This window comes from Apis mellifera, linkage group LG11, assembly GCF_003254395.2.
Source record: "Apis mellifera strain DH4 linkage group LG11, Amel_HAv3.1, whole genome shotgun sequence".
In the NCBI taxonomy this organism is placed as follows: Eukaryota; Metazoa; Arthropoda; class Insecta; order Hymenoptera; family Apidae; genus Apis; species Apis mellifera.
Window position 1 is genome coordinate 7,720,066 of NC_037648.1, and position 23,695 is coordinate 7,743,760.

General features: G+C 35.9%; 1 protein-coding gene across 6 annotated transcripts in view; it reads right to left on the reverse strand.

The window, feature by feature from the left end:
* The window catches only part of LOC410304 (zinc finger homeobox protein 4), a 429,015-nt gene that overhangs the window by 364,423 nt on the left and 40,897 nt on the right, over positions 1 to 23,695 (reverse strand). For 2 of the 6 annotated variants that reach the window (XM_026443964.1, XM_026443960.1), the window contains exon 1: positions 10,129 to 11,871. The exons of 2 other annotated variants lie outside the window; for them this stretch is intronic. The gene's annotated coding sequence lies outside the window, so the exon portion shown is untranslated. Of the gene's footprint in view, positions 1 to 10,128; positions 11,873 to 23,695 lie in introns of those variants that run through there. 2 more of the 6 variants (XM_006562416.3, XM_006562415.3) reach the window with 2 other exon arrangements.

Below are 23,695 nucleotides of genomic sequence, written 5' to 3' on the forward strand. Positions count from 1 at the left end.
CCGTTTAAATAATTGAGGCAAAAGAAAACTAAGGAAAACAAAGAAAAAGAAAATCGAAAAGGTGAGGGGAGGGAGAAAAGAAAAAAGGATAAGTATTAATCATGGAAGCCGATTCGATCAAATTACCTTAAAAAATTTCCTAGAGAAGAAACCCTTTCGCCAGGGGAACAAGCGATAATAAAATAAATTGGTGTAGATTTGGTTTTAAAATCTGCATTCGATGATTTAGTAGAACAAAGTATAATATTCTCTCTCTTCTTTTTTTTTTTCCATCAAATTATTTTCTAATTTATGACTGCGAGTTTATATCATAAAAAAACTTTCATGCAACGTAAGATTTGAAGATTGTAAAGATCATTATTCCTTTTCGTTAAATAATAATTAATTAATTGGAAAGTCAAAATCAAAATTGAAATCAGATCTTATAATCAGGAATACTAAATTAGAGAATTATTTTGAATCTCCAATAATAACTTTCATTCTCAACATCAGCTATAAGAAAAATCGCGAATCTAAAATTTATTTATTTCGAAACGATGTTACGAGTTGAACGAGTCACAATCGGTCTCATTCAGTGAGAAATATATTATATTTCCACGACGCCACGATGAATTAAATATATATATATATATATATGTATATTGAAAATGGTGAAATCTTCGCCCACGATTCCAGACCGATCGATCCGTTCACCGACACCGCGAATTAAAATTGCGTGTCGCGGGCCCCAGCGGCGCGATAATTACCGTACCGAAAGCGCCGCTGCGAGCCAATTATTGTGAAAGGAACGGAGAAATACACGGGCCGCTTCGTGGCAGGCCACGCACCACCTTTATCACTTGAATATCGGCGACGAACAACGTTGCTCGCTTGTCGCCCAACTATTTCGAGCACGCGGTTTTATCCCGCGCGCCTTAAACCACGCTCGATGACATTCAACCGGGATTTTTCTTTCTAATTGAATACGAGTAGAATTGCGAAATTTATATTTTTATATTCCTTGTTTCTTTCTTAGATATATTGTGAAAACTTTTTGTAGAAATTTCACGAGATTAGGTGATGACGTTTCTGCGATATGATTGTGAAATAATGTTTATATAGAAAAGAAGATTTTGTATTATATTTGAAGAAAAATTTTGAAGAATGTAGTAATCAAGTAATAGAGCTATATATTTTTATTACTACGTTTGAGAGTATAGAAATAATAAGAACTTTTGAATTTTTTGAAATAAGATGTAATTTATTATGATCCTCGAATTTGTTTATAATTCTAGAAAAAATTGCGAAATTTATATTTTTATATTCCTTGTTTTTTTCTTATAATCTGTGCGTAGAGATATTGAGAGAATTTTTTGTAGAAATTTCACGAGATTAGATGATGACGTTTCTGCGATATGATTGTGAAATAATGTTTATAGAAAAGAAGATTTTGTATCATATTGAAGAAAAATTTTGAAGAATGTAGTAATCAAGTAATAGAGCTATATATTTTTATTACTACGTTTGAGAGTATAGAAATAATAAGAACTTTTGAATTTTTTGAAATAAGATGTAATTTATTGTGATCTTCGAATTTGTTTATAATTCTAGAAAAAAATTAATCTTTCATGTATATTAATATGAATAAGAAATATATTTAGGTGATCCCGTTTACGTTGTCCTCTATATACATATATATTTTGGAAAAGATGTGTCACGTACATCCTCGTTGTCACTAGTTTTATTCACTTGTCATCAGATGTTTCTCATTACACAATAATTTATTTATCTTCACCGTGTTATATATTTATAAACCAAAGAAAATTTTGTAATAATCTTTGGAATATATTTATACATCGTTTATATATAATGTACATTGCTAATTCTATTTTGAACAGCATTTGTGCTGCTTACGATTCGTCGTCTAGTATTTCCTTTTTGCAATGCTATTCTCTATAAAAAAAAAAGAAAGAAGAAAAAATTGCAAGAAGACATAAATGTTTCAAATTTCATTATTTTTGAATAATAACTTTATTCCTCGCTGGTTTAACGTATTGCAATTAAAGTTTAATTGGCCTTTGCCATTTATAACATAATGACGTTAATTAATTTTCAACGTTACATGAATTTTCCTTATATCATTAACGCTATCTAAAATATATAAGATCCATTAAATTCATTACACCTATCAGACCGTTCATTTACTCCCTAATTAAAAATAAAACTTTAATTAAAACTGGTAGACCTTCTCTCTATATGAACGCATATATATACATATACACATCTGTGTAAAATAATTTACAAACATTGAATACAAATTTTTGATATTCCATTCTTTCAATTTTGCTCATTATTGTAAAATTAATTTTTTGCTTTTATATCCGATCGAGCGAGAAAAAAAAAAGAATTTCAAATATCGTTTCCAAAAAAAAATTAATGAAAACCTCTCGATTTATCTGAATAATTTCGTATTCCTCCTTAGTGTGAAATTAATTAATACTCTTATCGGTCATTCGTATGCGTGGTACTTAACGATCGAAAGATTTTTTGCCAATGAATCACTCACGATCGAAACCTCCTATGTTTCCACTCGATTCTCATCATCATTGATAACTTTATCCTTTTTTTTTTTTCTTCCTCTCGTGATTAATTATTTTCTCCTTCCCTCTCTCTCTCTCTCTTTTTTCCTCTCCTTTTCGAACAAGCTACTATCGATTACACAGGTATTAAAATTCCACTAAATCCCATTCGATCCTTCCGCGTCTCGTCAGCCAACGATTTCTTCCAATATTCATTTACCAGTCATTTAAAACCTTTTATCGATTCAGTATGCCTCTCGCGGAGGTAATTAAATATTCCATCGCGGTTTTTCCAAGCGCGAATTACTTCATCGAATCAATCGTTTCTTCCTCAACCTCTTTACGAAAATTATATTTCTCGTTATGACGAAATATTAAAATGGAGAGTGAGAGAGATTTCGTTTTATCAAATTTCAATCGTACGCGTTTCTCTCGAAGTTTCTCTTGGTGGAGGAATAGCTCGAGAAGTAGATAGCTTCGATTGCTTGCTACTTCCTAAGGAACGAAAAGAGGTTATGTAAGCGTGAATTCCGAAACTTCGCTCTTCAAAAGTTTATTTTTATTCTACAAGAATTATTAATTCTCGAAAACAACACTGATTCTTTGAGATTCACTTTCGATTCGATTAAAATATATATTTAGAAGAAGAACTGAAGTGTCCTGACTGACTGTGTCATCCTCTCTTATCTCGAAATTTATTTATTTTTAATACAAGAATGAATTTGATGAAATTGGTGTGGAATTATCTCAGAATAAAATTTATCCAAACCTGTATATCGAATCATCGAAGGGATGAGAATGTGCAAGGATTCTGGAGCGAGGCCGAGCGAGGAGGATGACACGGTTTTCGGATTCCTAAAGAAAGAATTAGTCACAGACATGACAGGCCGAACGCGGCGTTTCCTACTCTTTTATACGCGTGCATAATTTATAGGTGGCGTAATGAATGCTACGTGTTCGGCACGGTGTTAATTGACGAGGAGACGATTACAGCATATCGTGAACAAGACGCTTCGTTAGTCATGATCTGCGTCATTTGCCGCGCTCGAAGGACGTACGCGATTACCGAAGCGATGATGAAACGCGAGGACATGATGATATATCGGTTGGAAATTAAGAGATCGTATTTAGAAATTGGAGTGGAGATAATTAAGATCGTATATATAAAAATAATATATTTCAATATTTTTTCTTTTTTCTTTTTCGAAAACTTCCAGCCACCCTTGAATCGAAATCGATTAAGATAATATATTATTCTAATTGACTGTTTAAAATTTCAGAATTTAATTAAGCTTTATAATTAAAATGAAAATTTATTAACGTTTATGTGACTCGAGACTGCTTAGAAATTCATGAAGTTGTCTTTTTCAGGAAAAAATCATAAAATATGTATGTAAAGTTTTAAATTCAAACCATTCTCAATCGATCAACGCAATTCTATTCGTATAATATAATCTTCTAATTATAATCAATATATATATATACGTATATAAGCAACTTGATACAAGAAGAAGTAACAATGTCAATCATTTACGAGGTCAGGATATTAGCATAAAGATACGTTAAAAAAAAATCATGTTCCGATAATTTTTTTCAATGGAGGAAATTAAAATTCTTTATATAAAATATTACACAAAAATTCAATATCAACTTGTCCAGAAATACAATCCTATATATATATATAATTCTACAAATTTCAAGTTCAGAATCGACTCGTTTCTCGCCTTCCAACCGAAGGATGGGATAAGCTAATTAATATTCCTACCATATATAATATTCATCCAGTCTCATTGGTGAAAAAAAAAAAAAAGAATCACTCACTTGTCTCGTCCCAAAATTGTTCCGAGTCCCTCCGAGACCGAAACGTATTAAACTCTCTCTCTCTCTCTCTCGAGGACGTCCGTCAACGTTGCAGTCGAAAATTTACAGGGTGCATAAATATCGTTCAATAAAAACTTGTGTTAGTCGAGATTTGTCGAACAATAGCGATTAACGATGGTAAAAAATAAATAATCGAAGAAAAGGGGAAGGAGAGAGAGAGAGAGAGGGTGGAAGGGGGTGCAATATGGCAATAATATTTAAAAATAGAGGCCAGGCACTAAAAAAAAAATGATAATAATAATCGGCTCTGGAATTAAGCCGCGCCAATAGGATGATGCGACCACCATTGCAAAAGAGGAGGAGGGGGAGAGAGAGAGAGAGGAGGAAAGTTCGGTCTGGCTGGCAAATTCGAAATGTTTCGCAACAGGTGTTGCGGAAATTTGGTACGTCCGCGAGTGAAACTTAAGCCGTGCAATCGTGTAACGATGGAGGGAAACACTTGTTGCCAACAAGTTCGAAATTTACCGCGGCCAACCGGGGAACAACTTGGAACTGGTGGCGCTGAATTTTTTCCTCCACGCCACGCGCGTTCGACAGATGCTCTCTGTCTCGTGTCGGGCACAGATTTGGGTATTTTTTTTTTTTTTTTTTTGGAATACATTCTTGCGATTCTTTCTGTCTTTTTTCTTTTTTATTTAAATTCGTTTAAATTGCATTCGAGAATTTTGAATGGAATCGAGCGATGGAAGAGTAGAGGCGAGAATGAAACATTCTGTCTCGAGCAGCTGGTTTTTTTATAGGCGTGTTTATAAAATTTGACATATCGTGATTTTAAGGAATATTAATTATTGTTAGAGTGGTGTAACGGGTGAAAGTTTCGAAAAGAATATTTTCAACTGCGTGGAAAAATAAATTGCATTGCCTATATATTTTATTTCTAAAATAAATATAATAAAATAGTTGGAATTAATCTCTTACTTTCGAATAATAAATATAGGAAATAAGAGATAACAATTTTCAACGTCTATTACAAGGATATAGACAAAAAAAAAATTTTAGAAAATAAATATTCCACGTGAAGAGAGAGAGAGAGAGAGAGAGGAAAAAAAAAACATATTTATATTTTCATTTTTTTTTTTATAAAGTGAAACGACGAAACGCCTGTATATGCCGAATGATAATAATTCATCTTACAAAATTATTTAACATAAAGTAACAATCGTAATGAGCGTAATGTTTAATACCACGCAAATTAAGGTGAAAGTGGAAAAACACATAATCGAACTCTAAAACGCGGATCCAGTATCGTGGAAACGAAATGTTAAGGAAAAAAAAAAAAGAAAGAAAAAAAGAACGAGCTCTCTCTCTCTCTCTCTCCACGAGTCCAGCCTCCTCTACACGATTGTTACACGATCGTTAATTGTGCAACAGTTCGCCACGATCGGGGCGCATTGTAACGATCCTAACAATGAAACGTTTCCGCGCGCCAAAAACTGCATTGACTTTCCACCGTCATAAAACTCGATATAATTGTTCCCATTCGCTTGGTAATAAAATAATTTTATCGATTTCTCGAGGATTTTTTTCCGTACTCGATTTTTATTCTCCCCTTGGAAGAACACCAGTTTTGTTCGATTATCGTGATCGAGATTTTCTTCTTAACTTTCGATAAATTTTCCTCGATAATGATATTGAGAAGATAAAACGTTTCCATCACAAGAATGTGTTTTGAAAATTAATAAATAATATTGGTTCGAAATTTTTATACGGTAACTTTTTATTTTCGCCTCAAGAATCAAAAGATTGTAAATCACAGAGTAAAAAGGAATTAACATAATCTGCGTTGAAGAGAGATTTGTTGAAAAAATTTTGTGATTAATAAGAATAATTTTTACATTCAAATTAAATTATTGCTAGACGCGAGAAATAAATAAAATTAAGTATATATTAATTTTACAAGTCTCATTATTAAACAATTGTACTATTAAATTATAGAAACCAGTATAACCAGTATAACATCTGAGGAAAAAAAAAAATGTTGCGAGGCGAGTAAAACATCTGGATATAAAAAAGAATCACTAAGAGTGCGTAGAAAGAGAGAAAGAGAGAGAAAGAGAGAAAGAGAGAGAGAGTGAATGGCGAGTACAAGTGTGTGTACGTTGGAACACGTGCGGGGGTAATTATCCTTAGGGTTGGTCAGTGTGTGATGAGGGTGGAATTTTTTAGAGAGAGAGAAAGAGAACACGAACGAGGAAAACAGGTTCGTATTCGATTATATCGATCGTTTTTTCACATACGTGTCGCATTAAGATTGATAGAACGAAACTGCTCATTGAAAATATATCTCGTATAATTATAGTGACTATCATGCACGATCTGTTCTCGTGGATAAAGATTGAGACACTGATTGTATTAATTTTTCCAACGTATTCTTGTTCGAATCGTGAACAGCTTATTGCATTTCCATTTTGCCAACGTTATGATAATCGCTTGTACGTGTTCATGAATGAAAGAATAAAGGAACGATTTGCATTTTTTGCACTTGGTAATAATCGATTTAACGAGAGGAAAATTTGATAGACTTTTTTTTTTCCAAATACACGCTGGGGAGACATCTTTTTTTTTTTTCATCCGGTTGTCATTTAAATAACATCGATCGCTTATATCACGATATTACATGATACATGTTTTATTAAAATATTGGAATATCTCTAAAAATAATAAAAATTGCTTTTGATCGAATTAAAAATTGGATTAAAAATTTTTATATCTATAAAAACTTGACATAAATAATTTAGAAACGTAGTAGAAAGAAATCTAAATCTTAAATTCCACGACAAGAGTTAAATTTAACCCACCCGAAATTCAACTTCTCCAATTAACTTGCACCTGTTCAATAAAAAAGAAGCTAAAGTAAAGATCAAAACGGAGGTACCAAAACGAAACGCGTCACTAAATCAAAGCATATCACGCCAGGCAAAACAGTGCATTCCCAAGCAACCTCATTAAAGAGCCATCAAACGTAATTGGCATCAAATTTTCTCGCGGAGCTATCTCAAAACCTGTGTAATATTAATTTCACATATAACTCCTTCCTTCAAGCTAAATTGAACTTCATTTAACACCCTACATTTCCACTCGTCCCGACATTTTAAATATCAGGTTATTCGAGAGAAGTTTGTCTCTCGTGATTTCAATGATTATGAAACCAAAAAATATATCAAAATTCCTATTATCGTATATTCGATATTTATCAATAAAAAAAATATTTAAAAGATTGATAATATTTCACAATAACCAGACAACTCGATAATCCTTTTTTAAATAAGAAGAAAAATTTCTTCTCAAATTATATATTAAAATATAAAATAATTAGGAAAAATGTTCCAATAATTTTCATCTTACGTTCCATTTCTCAAAATAAATTCAACCACTTACCAACCCATAACCAAAAAAAAAAAAAAAATCCAATACAACTCGTACCCTGATCCTGAATCCTAAAAGAAAACGTGGGAACGTCGCGTCGCGATAATTCGCGTTCCTTTATCTCGAACGCTTCGGAATTACGCAACGGATTCGAGCTGTGCGACGCGGCCTCGTCGTGAAAACGTTCCTACCGGAAATGCGTACTTTAATTAAACGCCGTTTCCTGCCTGTCATTAGCTCGGCCGTTTACGGAGCGGAGCGCGATTAGAGCGCCGTGTCGGCGGTCATTTCGGAGGCGGCGACCACCGGTCCCTCCTCGACGCTTCCTCCTCCTCGGAGGGAGATCGTCGTCGGCCCGGGTGGATCACGGGGTTATCTCGATACTACTGCGTTTGCTTTATTTTTATCTACTTAGGCGGGAATCACGGCCTTTTCGATGCTCGCTGTACCGAGGAAATTTCTGGCAACCGGGGAGGAAACCGACCTCGTACTTGGCTATCTGTTCATTCAGAGCCGATAGTATTTTCGTGTCGTCGCGTCGCGGATGTCGCCGGTGTGTCACCACGTTGTTTGCTGCCTTCGCCTTTGAAGTTTCGAGTCGAGAAGCTCGTGATTTTTTTTTCTTCTTCTTCTTCTTTGGAATTAAACGTGCAAAATGGAGTGTATCGTTCCGACGTTAAAATTTAGGGGGAGGGGATTCAGATTTCTCGAAATTGAAGAATCGAAATGAATTTTTAATAATGTTCTTGTTTTTCTTTTTCTTTCATTTCTTATTATTATCGTATCTCAAAATAATTGCAAATAAAGAAGTCACGTATCTTTTTTGAATATCTAATTTTGAATGGTAATAGTAACTTTTTTTTTCTTTTTTTTTTTTTGAATATTTAAAATTAGATATTCGACGAGATATACATTCTCGTTATTATATTGCGAAATAATACTTGAACAGTCTGTATGAATATTCAATTATGTATTTTTAAACTAGATATCTGAAATATCCTTGTTATTATATCGTGAAATAATTGCAAATGTGAAGCTGTATTTTTTTTTAATTTTGTAGTTTAATTCAAATATCTGGAAGTATGAATTAATGAATATTTCAGAATATTTTTTTTTTGTGATTAAAATATATAGAAATTGTGTTGTAGAATTTAATGTTAATATTTAATTATGAGAAGATAATTTTGTATCTTGGAGAGACATTAATATTCGTTATATAGAATATAAGAAATTTTGCGAAATTATAGTTCTTTTCTTCCACGAAAACTTTGAAAACTTTGCTCTTCGAGATCGTAAATTTTATGCGGAATTTAGAGGATTAAGGGAATCTTGTTACGGAAGGGAAATTTTGCCACCAAGTATTCTCGTTTCAGAATTTTCCAAATACTGTAAATCGAGGTTAACTGTCGAAAGTACTTTTAGATTAAAATTTCATTTATTTAACAATTTAAAGTTTAAGTTAATCTTTATCGCAAACAACATACCGAATATTTCAATTCGAGATGATCTTGAATGAAGTTTCATTCGATGAACTGTTTGTTATGATATTTCGTGTGACGAGGCAGTTAAGATCGCTGCTAAATTTTTCTAGGAAAAGCAGCTTATATTAAAAAGGGAATAATTGTATAGATTGTGCGGCAGCGTTTGATTGATGGGGCTGAAGCATTCACGATCCAGAATTTCATACTCTGCAGAGCGTTGTGGAGGGGAGTGCATGCGTACCATTGCTCTTCCACCTCTACCTACGACTGCATGCACTCGGTAGTCATCTTGTTTCGTGCATTAAGAGCCGAGGAAAAAGCGTGTTTGCAATCTCTCTTTCGTACTCTATCGATCTCTCCGTTACAGCTCTATCTTTTATTATTAGATTTCCTCTAGTAAAGTATACAATTTTTCAAGCTTATCCTTACAAAGCTGATATAAATACGACAACTTTTAACGAATTATTAATTCGTTGCACGTAATTGAATTCCAAATTTATATTTAATTTAAATAAAATATATATAATATTTATCTAGCATTTATTTAAAGCATACAATTTTTACAACAAGTATTGAATTATTGAATAATATTCAATTCGATATCTCTCTAGCATCTCGAAATTTAATTCATACTTATCAACTTCAACGTTTATTACATTTGTCAATAATCAATTCAACAATTCTATTTTAACCTATCCATTTTATGGATAAATACGGAACAATATAAAGAATTTTCTTTCTATAGGTGGAAACATTTTTTTTACTGAAACGACACCGTTTTCTTTCCATAGAAAAAAAAAAAGAGAAAATTGTCTAAAAGAGAAGAATAAAAACTTACATACCAGAAAACAAGAATGTGTTTTTGCTTAACAATCACCGAGAAACACTTCCTTTCTTCTTCTTCTTCCTGGTCGTATTCTCCTCTGGGGTGCAACACAAGATCAACAACTTTTTCTTTCCTCCCCCTCCCCCCTCCCCTCCCAAACCAGATCACCGAATCACCGAGTCCTCAAGCGGGGTGAATCATCGTTGACAGCACCTCGATTAACCTCCGGGATATAATCTCGCAATATTCTTACGGATTTACCCTCCTCGACGCACCATTTAGTTCGTTGATCTCTTCCTCGACACGACTAATATAAACACGTACCGTTACCAGATACAACTGTCATTAAAACGAACGAGACAAAACGCGAGGCGAGCGAGAAAGAAAGAAAGAGAAGGATCCGATCCCATCGATTTCCGATCTTTGATCCGCAAACCGACGATCAATTTTTCTCCCCCACGTTTTTCATTGATGTAACAAACGTTCGACTCGCATTCGAGGCGCAAATTTCGGGTAAGATGTGAAAATCATAGAATACACTTGTCACACACTTGTTAATTTACGGATCCACTTATAGACAGTTTCCAGTCGAAGATAAAAGGAGGGGGAGGAGGAAAAAAGGAGTTTCTTTTTCTCTGGAGGTTTCCAGTTTCGTTCACTATTCACTTCTCATTTGTAACACTCAAAGACCACCAACTTTCTCTTTTGTATCGATAGAGGAGCAATATATACGTCACGTGGCAACAGTTAAAAATATTTCACGTTAAACTATACTCGTTAAAGGAGAGCGAGGAGGTCCTTGATCCTCGATACGGCAATCACGTTGGTAATCCGCCATCTTCAAACTTTCGAGGGTAATTTTGTCAAGGGAGGTGACGTTGGCCCGGGTCAGGATCGCCACGTGACGACTACGGTGACGTAGACCGATCCTCCTTCCCCGATTCGACGTTCGATTCGAAGAATCCGTTTAACATTTCGAGGAGTCCGAAAAGGCGACGAAAATCGTACCTCCTCCGTTGAAACGAACAATCTCTTAATTACGATTTAATTAAAAAGCAGGAATTCGTGAAAGCACAACGACGAAACGTGGAAAGCGTTCCCTGAACAACGTTCCTCGAGGCGATCCCGTTGTCTGAACCGGCGGCGATCCGCGGGATCGAGGGACAAGGAATCGAGGGGGTGAAAAGGCGCGCGCGACGAGATATCCTTGCCCGTATCGCGATACGGCGCTCAACTCACGTGGCGGTGTGGTCCGAGCCCTCGTCGACGGTGACCACTTCCTCGAGGTTTCGGCCAATCAGCGGTGAGTCAGAATACCCCGAGCGACGCGTTCGTGTATTCCCGCCGGTGTTCGGCCGCGCTCGGCCGCTCTCCGTCCTCGTCCCACTCACGCGTGCCGCGTGGCCGACAACGTACGGTCCGTGACTACTTTTCGAACGGCCTGCGCCTACCGTTCACGGACGGCCACCTACTACTACTACTACTACTACTACTGCTGCTACTACTGCTGCTGCTACTCCGACACTGGCGGCTCCGCACCGGCGAAAAATCACGGCCTGGCCAGCCCCGTGGACACGGCGACAGCCCCCCTCGAAGCCGGCAGGGCCGCGTGCACGCACAAGGGACCGGACCGTGTGGCGTGTATCCTGCTGGTATCCGCAGCGCACCGCTTCCTGCTTTCCACGCGTGAAAGCACGCGCTGCCTCGTCGCATCGAGCGTGCGCCTCGTCCAGCGTCCGACACGATACTACCTCTCTCCCCTTCCTCTCTCTCTTTCTCACTCTCCCCACGCCCCCTCCACCGACTCCGCTAGCTCTGTCTCCCTCTTGCCACGATTTCTGCTCTCTGCTCCGGGTAGGGACGAGGCTCGTGGGGAGAGAGGCTGGCTGGCTGGTAGCCGCTCATTAAACAAACGCCTCGATGACGTCAGGGAGTGGACGACACCGCGGGACCATCGAAAATCGATCGATGACGGGGGAGGGGAGGGGAGGGGAATGACACGCGAGTAGATCTCGCGCATAACCGTCGCTCGTCGAAGGATTTTTGCGCTGCCTCGAGGGAGGGGGAGGGAGGGGAGGAGGAGGAGGAGGTGGAGGAGGAGGGCACGCGATCGGGCGCTATTCGATCGTCCGTTTCTACTGCGGATAGCCGCCGGTCAAAGCTGATTCCCGGCGGCGCAAGCGTTGCCTCGGCGAACGCTTAATTGGAAACTTTTGTGCAAATCCTTTGCCGCGTATTTTTAGAACGAGTTCTGCGCGTTCCCGGACCAACTCGGCCATCGACGGATTTATCGAGATTAATTGGTCGTTTATTTCGTACGTGATTCTTGTTTCGCTTTTCTGATAGCCGAGATTCCGATTTCTCTTGCGATTTTTTTTTTTTTTTTTTCGTTTCGCTACGACGTGAATAGGGGATATTCGTCTCGTGAACCGTTCACAATTGGGAAAATGTTTTTGTTTATAAGGACGAGGAATTTTTTTTTTTTTTTAGAGAATTATTTGCCGTCCAATGAATCGTTGAAAAATTCCTTTACACGTTCTCGAAAAATTGTTAGGAACTTGAGAGATATCGTTCTGTTCGAATCTTTCAAGGAAATAACGATCTTTCGATCCAGAGAGAGAGAGAATTTATTTTAAAATTAAGATACAAATCTTATCTTTCTAATTTATATTTTATCATTTACATAATTTATAATTCGCGTGCAATCGTAATTTCTCATATATTTATAGATATAAAATTTTATATGTGCATTAATTAAGCAACAATGTTTCCAAAAATTAACAAATGAATGCATTAAAATGAATACATCATCTATGATCCTATCCTAAGAAATTTATTCGAAAGCGAGCATCCGGGGAACACGAAATTATATTAGGGTTAATATAATTCGACTTCGTAATTTTATTACTAAGTTTGCAGACAGTTTAACGGCTTATAAAACGTTATGTCACACAAAACGGTGACAGGTTGCTTTCCGATTTCAGTCGGTAAACCTCCGCGGTGTGATCTCTATATTTATACTGAACGCCAAGTTTGATAGCGTTTGTTAAACAAACATCTCTATGACATCAGAAAGCATTGGCGAGCCATCGGAAAAATCGGTCGTCGCCAACATTAGCGAACAGTTATTGATCGCTCGATCTTTTCTGATTCGGATTACGAGTGTTTGATTGTTGTGTTTCTTTTTCTGATCTGTATTGTTAGAAAATTAATTTCAAACTTATTATATAAACTTATTCAAATAATTTTCGTTTTTGTTATTAATTTTGTTATTGTGGTTATTCGATTATACTCGTATTTGAAAACTTTGTCGATTCTATAAATTTTAAGTAAAGTTTTGTCAAGATTAAGATACTTTTTATGTTATTACGTATTTATTTTATAAGTGAGTTTTCAAATTTGAATTCAACTCTTGGATGAAAAAACTTAATTCCGTTTAAAAATGATAAATAAATTTATTCTATTACTACGAAACAAAAAATCCCACGATTTAAAAAACGTATACGAGAAATTTCTCACGTGAAACGTGTTATTTTATATATTGAAATTTGTACCTTGCTACTTCCTTATCAGTAATAAAATGTTATCATTTACTTCCTTAAACCTAATACGTCCCATATTAACTGCTCTATGCTATATATTTTATCCGAGAGAGAAGATAAAAATTGAATTTGAATTACAAGGAAATCTATACAGCGAAATTCGAGTTAACAACATAACGGATAATAATAATTTTAAAATTCACTTTTTTTAATTATGATCTTGTGCACCACCTAATTTAAAGTTTGTGCAGGTATAAAGCAGGTTCATTGACACAGATACCAAGTTTTTCTTCATTGCCACCGTTGCGACATGGCGGCACTGTGATCCTTTCTTGTCTTATTTTTCTGTGATCAACGCCGGCCTACGCAATCTTCGTAACCGCTAATTAAACAAAACTTTCAGATGACGTCAGCAAGAATCATCAAAAATCCCCTCGTTCGTATATAATAATCGACACGTGATGATTCGTCCATTGTTCTCATAATTTATTTCATAGTGAAATGAACGATAATCGATAATTTTAAACGTCTTTACACAAAACAATTATGAAAAATTATTTAACTGAGAATTATTAATTCAAATTGAATTTAAAAAGTTTAAATCGAAAAGATACTACAAATATAAATTAATTCTATTGAAATATTTTCGAAAAATCGAGCCTCATCGAAGTATCATTCTAATAATATTCTTGTTCACTTATTTTCAAATCCATCTTACTCCAAATAATTATCCATAACAATTCCTCTAACAAAAATCTCTAAGAAAGACATTTATTCACACACACACACGTTCACGAGACTCGAATCCAGCAAGTTCAAGTTCTAGGTCGCCAGCTCTTCGCCTTTCACGCGAAACCGTATAATCGACGCCCCAACAAAAATATCGATAAATCGAGCGCAAGAAGTTATCGACTTATCCCGATAATCTTGCGCCGATCTTGTTCCATTTGCTTGATCGAAAATCGCAGCGGCTTGTTTTTTCACACTATGAATAATGGCCGCCACCTCGATTTCTGGCCGAGAGAAGAAACTCGGCGGAGAGGAGCGGCGAGAGCATTGGTGTAGCATTCATTAAACAAACGCCGTTCCGATGACGTCAAGAATAACCGCGCTCCCCTTGAAAAGTACTCGCGTAATTCGCGCCTGGGAATATTATTGATTCTACTCGACTCATCCGCGTATCGCCAGAGCTGGCTCGAGAGCTTCGAGGCGAGCCTTTCGGATTGGAGATGGAAATTAATTTTTTTTTCTCTCTTCGTCAAAATTATTTAATCTTTTTTTTTTTTAATTGGAATTATTTCTGACCGAGATTAAAATCTGTTGAACAATTCTTTGCTGTGTTTATAAGAATAAGAAGATTGAAACTATTGCAACAGTGTCTTTGATGTCTTAATTTGAAGAGATTAATATATGATTTATGATATCTAGTATATGAGGATTCGTGTTTGAGGTTTGGAAAAATTTTGATTGATTGAGGAAAGGAATTTGTGAAATTAGTAAATTTTTTAAATAATAATAGTACTGGATTTATGTAAAATTTTAATATCGATAAATTTAAAATTCTTTTGGCAGAGATTAATAACAAAATTGGAACGATTTGTAATAACTGTGCGTGTAATAAAAATATAAAAATTGTACATAAACATGTGATGCAGGAATGTTCTGCCATTCGAATTCTACGTGAAAAGAGGAAAATTCCTGTTAACTAATACAGTATATAAACGACAAGGAATATGTAAATGAAGTAATATTATTTTTAGAAGAAGCGAAACTAATAAAGGATAATGTAATATCATAAAGTGTGGGCACTTTGAGATAAAGTAAAATCATAAACGTAAATGTTATTATTTTTTTTCAATTTTATACTGTAATTTAGAGAAATGTGTGATACGATCTAAATAATGTAATATAATTTGATGTGGTCACGAATGTGGTCTTTGAGCACAGATGCAACGATAAAGGAATAAATTTTTAAAAAAATGTATAATTTATTAAGTTTTAAAATTGTATTTTTTTTTCCTTAGTTTTAAATTATTTAATTGTATTTATTTCGATACATATAAATTATTCAAAGGATAAAGGAAATAATCTTAATCTCTGCAATCTAAATTTTTAAAAACGAATTTGAATAATTAAAAAAATTTAAAAATTTTAGATCTTGGTAGCGTTTAAATCTTATTAATGTCGGAATAAGTAATAAATCCAAAATAGTTTTTGGAGTTTAATTGTAAATATTTCATAAGTTTTAGAAGAAGTTTCACGATATTTTATATTATACAATGGATATACAATTAATTTTAAAACGGATTTGAAAATTTAAAAAAAACTTTGAAAACTTTGAATCTGAAAGATTTTATATTTTGACAGATTTAAAACTGTTTTGATTCAGATCAGATGTAGATGTAACCTCGAAAAAAATAAAAATAAAGTCTAAAAGTTTAGAAATCATAAAGATTTAAAAGATTTAAAAAATTCCAAAATTTGACAGAAAGTTAATTTTATATCCTTTGTGTTTAATTTTATCTTTTCTTTATGTTCACATTTCTGTGTCAATCTGATTACAAAATAAAAGCACTTGAAATTTAATTTCAAGATTTCCAAGATTGTCAGAATTTTCAGAATTTTATAAAATTCATAGGATTGTTGGCGAACAGAAGGATATGAGCAAAAATTTTGATATTATTAAAGTTTAGATTCACATTTTCTTAAGGATATCGCCATCTTTGTCATATTTATCGTGGACAGTTTAAAATTCTTTAAACTAAATCTCTCTTTTTATATGAAATTTATATGAAAATCATATGAAATTTATTCGTTCTTAATCCCATCTTCTTTTTACGCATGATAAAATTTATGGATATTATACATATTTAAAGTTACCATCATTCCATTTCCACCCTTATAAAACACTTTTCTTGATATCATCTCAACATCATCTTCCCATTGCCACGCAAAGTGAGAAATTCTCTTGTAATTTTTCCCAATATAAATCCAAATTGAATCATAAATATTTTTACAATTCGCCAATTTCTTTTCTTTAAACTAACAAATAATCCAATTCATCTTTAGATTTATCCTAATATTATATTGAAGAAAAAAAAGTAAAAGATAAATATTTATTTTTCTTCGAGCCAAATCTTATCCTTAACAATATAATAAGAATTCAAAAAAATCGAAAGTCAATCAAAACGAAATAAACAGAGAATAAGAAAAAAAAAAAAATAAAGGAAAAAAACATTCCACAACTCGAAAGTGTTTCGAGACACTCGCAAAATTGTTAAATTAATTCCAACGATCTAATCACCTAAGCGACAATCACGACGATGAAAATCGAAAATTCCGCCTCGCTTCGTGAAACGCGGCCGTAGTCGCGAATCAGCGTGTCACCACAAAGTGGGATCACGCGTTTGCCCGGCGCAATTTGGCGAAAATTCAATTGCGATCCCTGCCACGGGGATCAGAGGGCCGATTTTCCGCGTAAAAGACGGGCAGGGCAGGGAAGAGACGGGGCCGTGGGTGGTCCGCTCGTCCGTGGCTACTTGGAAATGGATTTCGCCTCGTCTACCGCGTCCACTGCTATTTAAAGATGAAGCGTACGACTGCGGCCCCTTCCTTTTTTCTCCTTCACGGCCGCTCTCTTTCCCCAGCACGTGACTCGCGAGTGGAAAACGCCTCGAGTGCAAAGACACCTTCCTACGACACCCACCATAGCCGATAAGAGAGAAAAGTTTGCAGATTCGAATATTGTATGAAAAGAAGAAAGGAATATAAGATAGATTTGGTTCTCTCTATTTTGTCAACAAGAAGTGAAATTAGAAATATTAATTAAGTTAATTTGCAAATTATGTTTAATAGTTAATACAGATGAAGAAAGTGAGGATTATTAATTATGTGAGATTTGGAGGAGATAATTAAGGGTTATTAAAGGAAAGAAGAAGTGTTAGGAAATTTTGAATCTGATATTGCGGAGAGAAAAATAAAAATAAAAATACCTTTTCCTTCAATCCTTATAATTTTGATTATCCGAGTCTCGTCGAATAACTATAAAATTATATATTGGCTGTCTTTTACAATAGCGTTAATGTGATGTAAGAATGAGATATCTAAAATAAAAGTTAATTGTAATATTAATATCTAATAACCCGTACACTTTAACGTGTAAAGGAAACTATAAAGCGACAAATGGATTGCAAATGAATAGGAACAGCTAGAAGTTAGTTATAGCAACGTTTGATCTACGTGTATAACTAATGAAACGTGGCGCGGCGGTGCTACGAATTTTACGATGTTTCCACGTTTATTAAATTTCTATGAATAACTTTTCCAGAAGGTTATCCTGAAAGAGACAGTAAATTTTGCACGCTTCAATTTACCTCTCAATGACAGCAACATTAATAATATAATCCCTATTCACGGAACTATTATTATTATTATTATTATTATTATTATTATAATAACAATTTGGAAAAATTGTAAACTGTTGGGCCGGGAACGGTTCTCATCATCGGAAGTTTCAAGTTATAACTTATGCGATAGTAAAATTTTTACTCTTTCCTCTTTAACTGTAAATTTTAAAATCCTAATGCCTCTCCGTTCAACGCGCGCAACTACTCGCGAAAACTTTCTATTGCACGCGTACACATCCTCCCAATATTTCGAAAAAAAAACAACCACTGTTTCGATATTTCGATAACGTCAAACATAAACACAAAAATCCTTCTAATAAAAAAAAAAAATCCCTTCCCTGCACTAACCTATCCCAATTCAAAATCTCTCTTCCCTGAAACATAACCTCTTTCTCGAAAGAGCTTCGATCCATCCACGATTCTCCGTTTTTTCCCCCCTCCCTTCCCCAACCAAGATCAAAAGCCGCGAATGCGCGGTCACGATTAAATTACACGCCTTACACACACACACACACACTGTGAGAAATTTTCCCCAGAGCGACAAGAAGGGGGAGAAGAGGGATCCTCCTCGCCTACGACTTTCGTTTCGTAGTCGAGCTACCGAAGTTTATTAACCATCCTCGTACGTTCGAAATAAATTGGAGGAAGAGCGAGGAGGGAGGGGAGGGAGAGGAAAAACGGACGATTAATTAACGTCGAAACATTTTGTTTCGCTCGAAATATCCTACGCGGCCTAAATACCTAGGGAGAACGGTGGCGAGCGCCATCAGGTATCGCGGGAGTAATTATTTAGGATAAATGGCGGCCGCCCTCCCACGCGCAAAAGTCGTCGAGGTGCGTTAACGTCGAACCGCGAAACATTTGGGAACCGAAATAACCGGGCCGCGTCCGCGTCACACGCTCGTACGATGTGCACGGTATAACTTCTCTCATTGTTTTTCTTGGATCGCAAGGTCGCGGGGCATCGAGATATCCGGAGAAGAAAAATTCAGGAGATTTCAAAAATCATGAAAAAACAAAGTACTCAATTCAAAGTTACTCAAATTCCCAACCGTGATCTTTCATCCTTCATCCAGTTGATGAAACGAAGCTAGGAAACAAAAGAAGGGGTCAAAGGGATTAAAAGGCGAGATTAAGGGTTAAAAAAGAAAGGAAGGAAAAAGAAGGAGGAAGAATTCCCTCGCTCGAGAGAGAGAGAGAGAGAGAGAGAGATCGAGCAAAAGTGGTTGGAGCCTCCGTTCCGCGAACGGAGTAATTTGATCGAAACTGAAGAGGGGGGGAGGAATTAGCGACACGAGCTTTCGCTCGTCTAAGGAGAGCACGTAGGAGGAGAGATACCCTCATGCTATAAACGTTCGGTTCAGAATTAGCGTGGCCAGCACATGCTAAACATTCAATAAAGCGCGCACCGAAAGCCGTCCGGAATAATCGTAATCATAAATAATCGGGCCTAAATATACGTCGAGGCACAGTAAATGCCCGTGAAGCTCGGCTCTCGCGTACCAACTGGTGTCCGCGGACCGTTAACGCCGAGGCCGGAAATCGGTCGCCGACTATTCCATCGGCCGATCGACTCTTCCCTCCCCTCTTTCCTCCTCTTTCCTTCTCGTTGCGAAGAAAGAGTTAAAAAACAGGATCGGGCGTAAATGGAATCGGTAATAATCCACGCGACAAACACGCAGGAAATGACTAGGCGGAAAGAAAAGATGCTCGAACGCGGTAGAAATTAGATTGCAATATTTCCTTCTGCCATTTTTCAACATTTCCTTTTCCCCCTCTCTCTCTTTCGTTTCCTATTTTTGGGAAACGATCGAAAAATTGTGGAAGCTTTTGAATTCAATAACGTGTTGTAAATGATCCCACAGAATTCGAGATCAAGTTCAAAATGATCGTCGAAAATATCGCTTTACTCGATCCACGTTATCTTAAAAAAAGAGGAAAAAATATTCCAGACCAATCAAGATGCGAGACAAAGCACGAGAAATAAACTGATCCGTAACTGATCTACAAAAATACGTACCCATATGTATATATACATATACATATATACTGTTACTCGATGAGAGCACACGAATATCCCCGGCGTTAGGCATCACGTATAAAAAGATTGGTCACGCGTGATCGCGGAGCGAAGTCGTTCGAGGAGGCAGCCTTGACGCTTCGTCATATGTTTAACTAAGCGTGCCCGCGATCGTCATTAGTACGCAATAATGGTTAATGGTTAGGTTTAGCGTGTTCATCTCGTTGCAACGCGACTCTGACGCTCGTCGCGCACAAACGGACATATGGTCGGCTGGCTTGGCCGATTAGACACATTTGCATCACAATGCCCCGGAGTCTGCCCACCGCGGCTCGCTCCTCGCTCTCCTCCTCTTTGTCTCACGCGCGATCCCACCTCTCTCCCTCCCGCTCGCTTTATTACGTGCGCGTACAGGGTGTAGCCTGTGCCAGCATAATGGCACTTAGGCCGACGAGGAGCGAGAAGGAGAGACGGAGAAGAAGGAGAGGAACGAAAAGTGTTGCAGCTTTCGGTTGGCACACGGCAGCCCGTTTGTTTACGCGGACCCTTTAAATCTTGTTCACCGGATCCGTGGACCAAGTGCACTCGAACAGGCATTCCCTGCTACTCCGTCCTGCGGGTAGCCGTGCACGGAAGTGGATGCGCTCGACTACGAAATCACGCCTAATGGCGGAGCAACGATTTTCTTTTTCTTTTTTGGACTGAGATCTGTGTAGAATGAGGTTTTTTCTTTTTTCTTTTTAATTTTTGAAGAAAATGGACTGTTGGATTTTCTTCAATATATTGTAATTTTGGGTTCGATAAATTTGGAAGTGTTGTTGGTTAATTTATCGAGGAAAAGAATATATTATTCGTTTCGAGTAATTAAAATTTAAAATTGTTAATCATATGCGCTTTACGTAATCGTAATGGTTAATTTCGAGTATTGATATTTATTGAAACGATATATTAAATGACGCGTAAGTGTCGAATTCAATTTTGTAACGAGATTGTTTGTTGGGTATTTGTTACGTGAAATTTATACATAGTAACGTGTAGGAAGATTTTTCAAAATGATGAATCAATGTATAATTTATTTCGATGGATAGTTTAAAAATAACTGAAGTGATTAATACTGCGTATTATGTTACGAGAGATATATCCTAATAGCTTGAAAATTGCGATAAATTATTGTATCATATGAGGGAATTGAATGAAAATATATTTTTCTTTTTTTGGTTGCGTCATATGTTGGAATAATCAAGATTTAAAGTAATTAAATATAACTCTTCTTTCGAAGATATAAAAAAAATTGAATAAATTGTATCACTTTTCATATATACCTTTTTTTATATAATCTTAATAAAAATTTAATCAACGACGATAAAATATTCTTGGCGTAATTAAAATCTTAAAATATTTCAATTTCTTAAGAAGAAGATATTTATTTCAAATTTCTATATATATATATATATATAATCGAATCCAATATTTATTTCTTCATAAAGTTATAAATCAAAAGTTCTTCTTCCCAGACTTTAATTTCTTTCGCTCGGGAGAAAAATCGAATAACCATTGGAAAAGCCGGTAACACGTAAAAATCTTATTCAACCAATCCAATAGCAATTGCAACATATTTACAATACGGAAGGAATATAAATATTCTCTGTATAATGCTTCCTCGACATGTTAAAAACGATGCAGCTGGCAATTATCTCGAAGTTAATCGTGCTCGACGAGGTGATACTGCGTTAGTACTTTAATCGAAAACATTTCAACAGATTCAATTTTACGATTCTCTTCCTCGATCATTTAACGATGGAATTTAACTCAACGTGGAAATGAAATAAAATTCATTGCACAAGGTTCATTTCATAAAATTTGAGTACTACTTATATTAAAACGGTGTTCAATTCCACGCGTACAATATATTTGATGCAGAATATTTAGATGCAAGTTTGTTTCAAAATTTCTTTTGAAGAAGATTCCAATTTTCTAAATGTACACCATCGAACATTGCTACAATGGATTAATAGTTACCAATTAACTATGATATCCTATATCAAAAGTAATATTAATTATGATATAAATTTTAATTATCACAAATATATTATTAAATAAATTACGTTATACTTTTAAAATTAATTGTATCGATTGATAAAAAATTTATTAAAAATAAAAGTAAAGGATTATGAAACAATAAATGAAAGTTTTATTCGGAAATTAATTTAAGTAAAGATAAATACAAGCTGATTTATAAATTAATTAATTCTAATTATGTTAATTATCAATAAATCTTGTATCGTTGAGATCCAAATTCAAAACTCGTTAACAAATATTAAAAAGCAAAGCAATCATTTACGAATTTTAAAAAATATAAATATCCTCTAAAACAAATAAATTATTTTCTTCTCGAATATGCTACGAATAAATTCAACAAAGTAAATTGATTAATTCTTAACTCTCCGCCATCTCGAACGGTTTTCAGGATTTACGAATTTTTCACAAATTACACATCCGGTCACGCTATCGTTATCCACGTTCCGATTTTATCGATTAAAGATCCTTGTAATTACGTGAGAAACTGCACGCGACTTAATTAATAAATCTTCAACCCATCTCCGATCTTCCAAGGGAAGAAATATCGGAGGGTCTTCGGGCGCGTTTTAAGATCGCGCGATCTTTCGAACGCCTGCGATCTCCGCGTTGCGCGAACGCAACGAATTATGTAAGCAGCTTGCGTTCCTTCAAAGATTTATGACTGAATGGAAGGATCAGCGTGAATTATTAGCCTCGGATACAAAGAAGATTGTGCTCCACCGTGCCGTGGAAGCGAATGGCTAGGTGTGGGTAAATTTGTTACTGTTAAGCGTTTGTTTGTTTTGTTTGTTTCGAGACTGCGAGTTCTAGAAAACCGCGCGAAATAAAACATTGTCTTTCTTCAATTTATTTTATATATTATATATCGTGAATTATGATAAAAATATCGAATGTTGGAAGCGACGAGCAAATACTTTGTAACATTTGAGATGATTAATAAAGGAAATTGAATTGGAAAGATGAGTCATTCAGTTTAACTGGTGCAATTAAACCTATTTCTACGAATATCATCCCCTGAATCGAATCCACCGAACGAAAACCCATTAAACCCATTATCTCGTAACGTGCATCACTTTGGCCACGGCGCGTAACGAAGGAAGCAAGAATTAAGGAAGGAAGAATCGCGGATGAGAATACGTGGAGTTGCTCTTTTCTTCTGCTCACTCGTCCTCGCATCGATCACGCCGCCCTATAAAAGTGACGACGAACGTTCCACCCCTGCTCGAGGGTCGCCGAGGCAGACCGATAGGTCTACGGGCTAACCTCGAGTTAGAAATTAATTAGAAAAGTGCGGAGAGAGAGAGAGAGGGAGAGAGAGAGACGGTCTGGATACGATGGTGTGGAAGAGGGTGGGCGAGGGGATGGCGAGGGCAGGCAATCAACGAGCAGATGAATTAATGGCCATGCCAACTACCCCTCCTAAGATGCCTGGAAGAAGAAGGGCGCCCTCTAAACGCGGCCAAGTAGATTCTTATAACTGGTATCGACGTTTGCAACCCCCCCCTAGCTTGGAACGTAACGTTGCTACGAATCTAT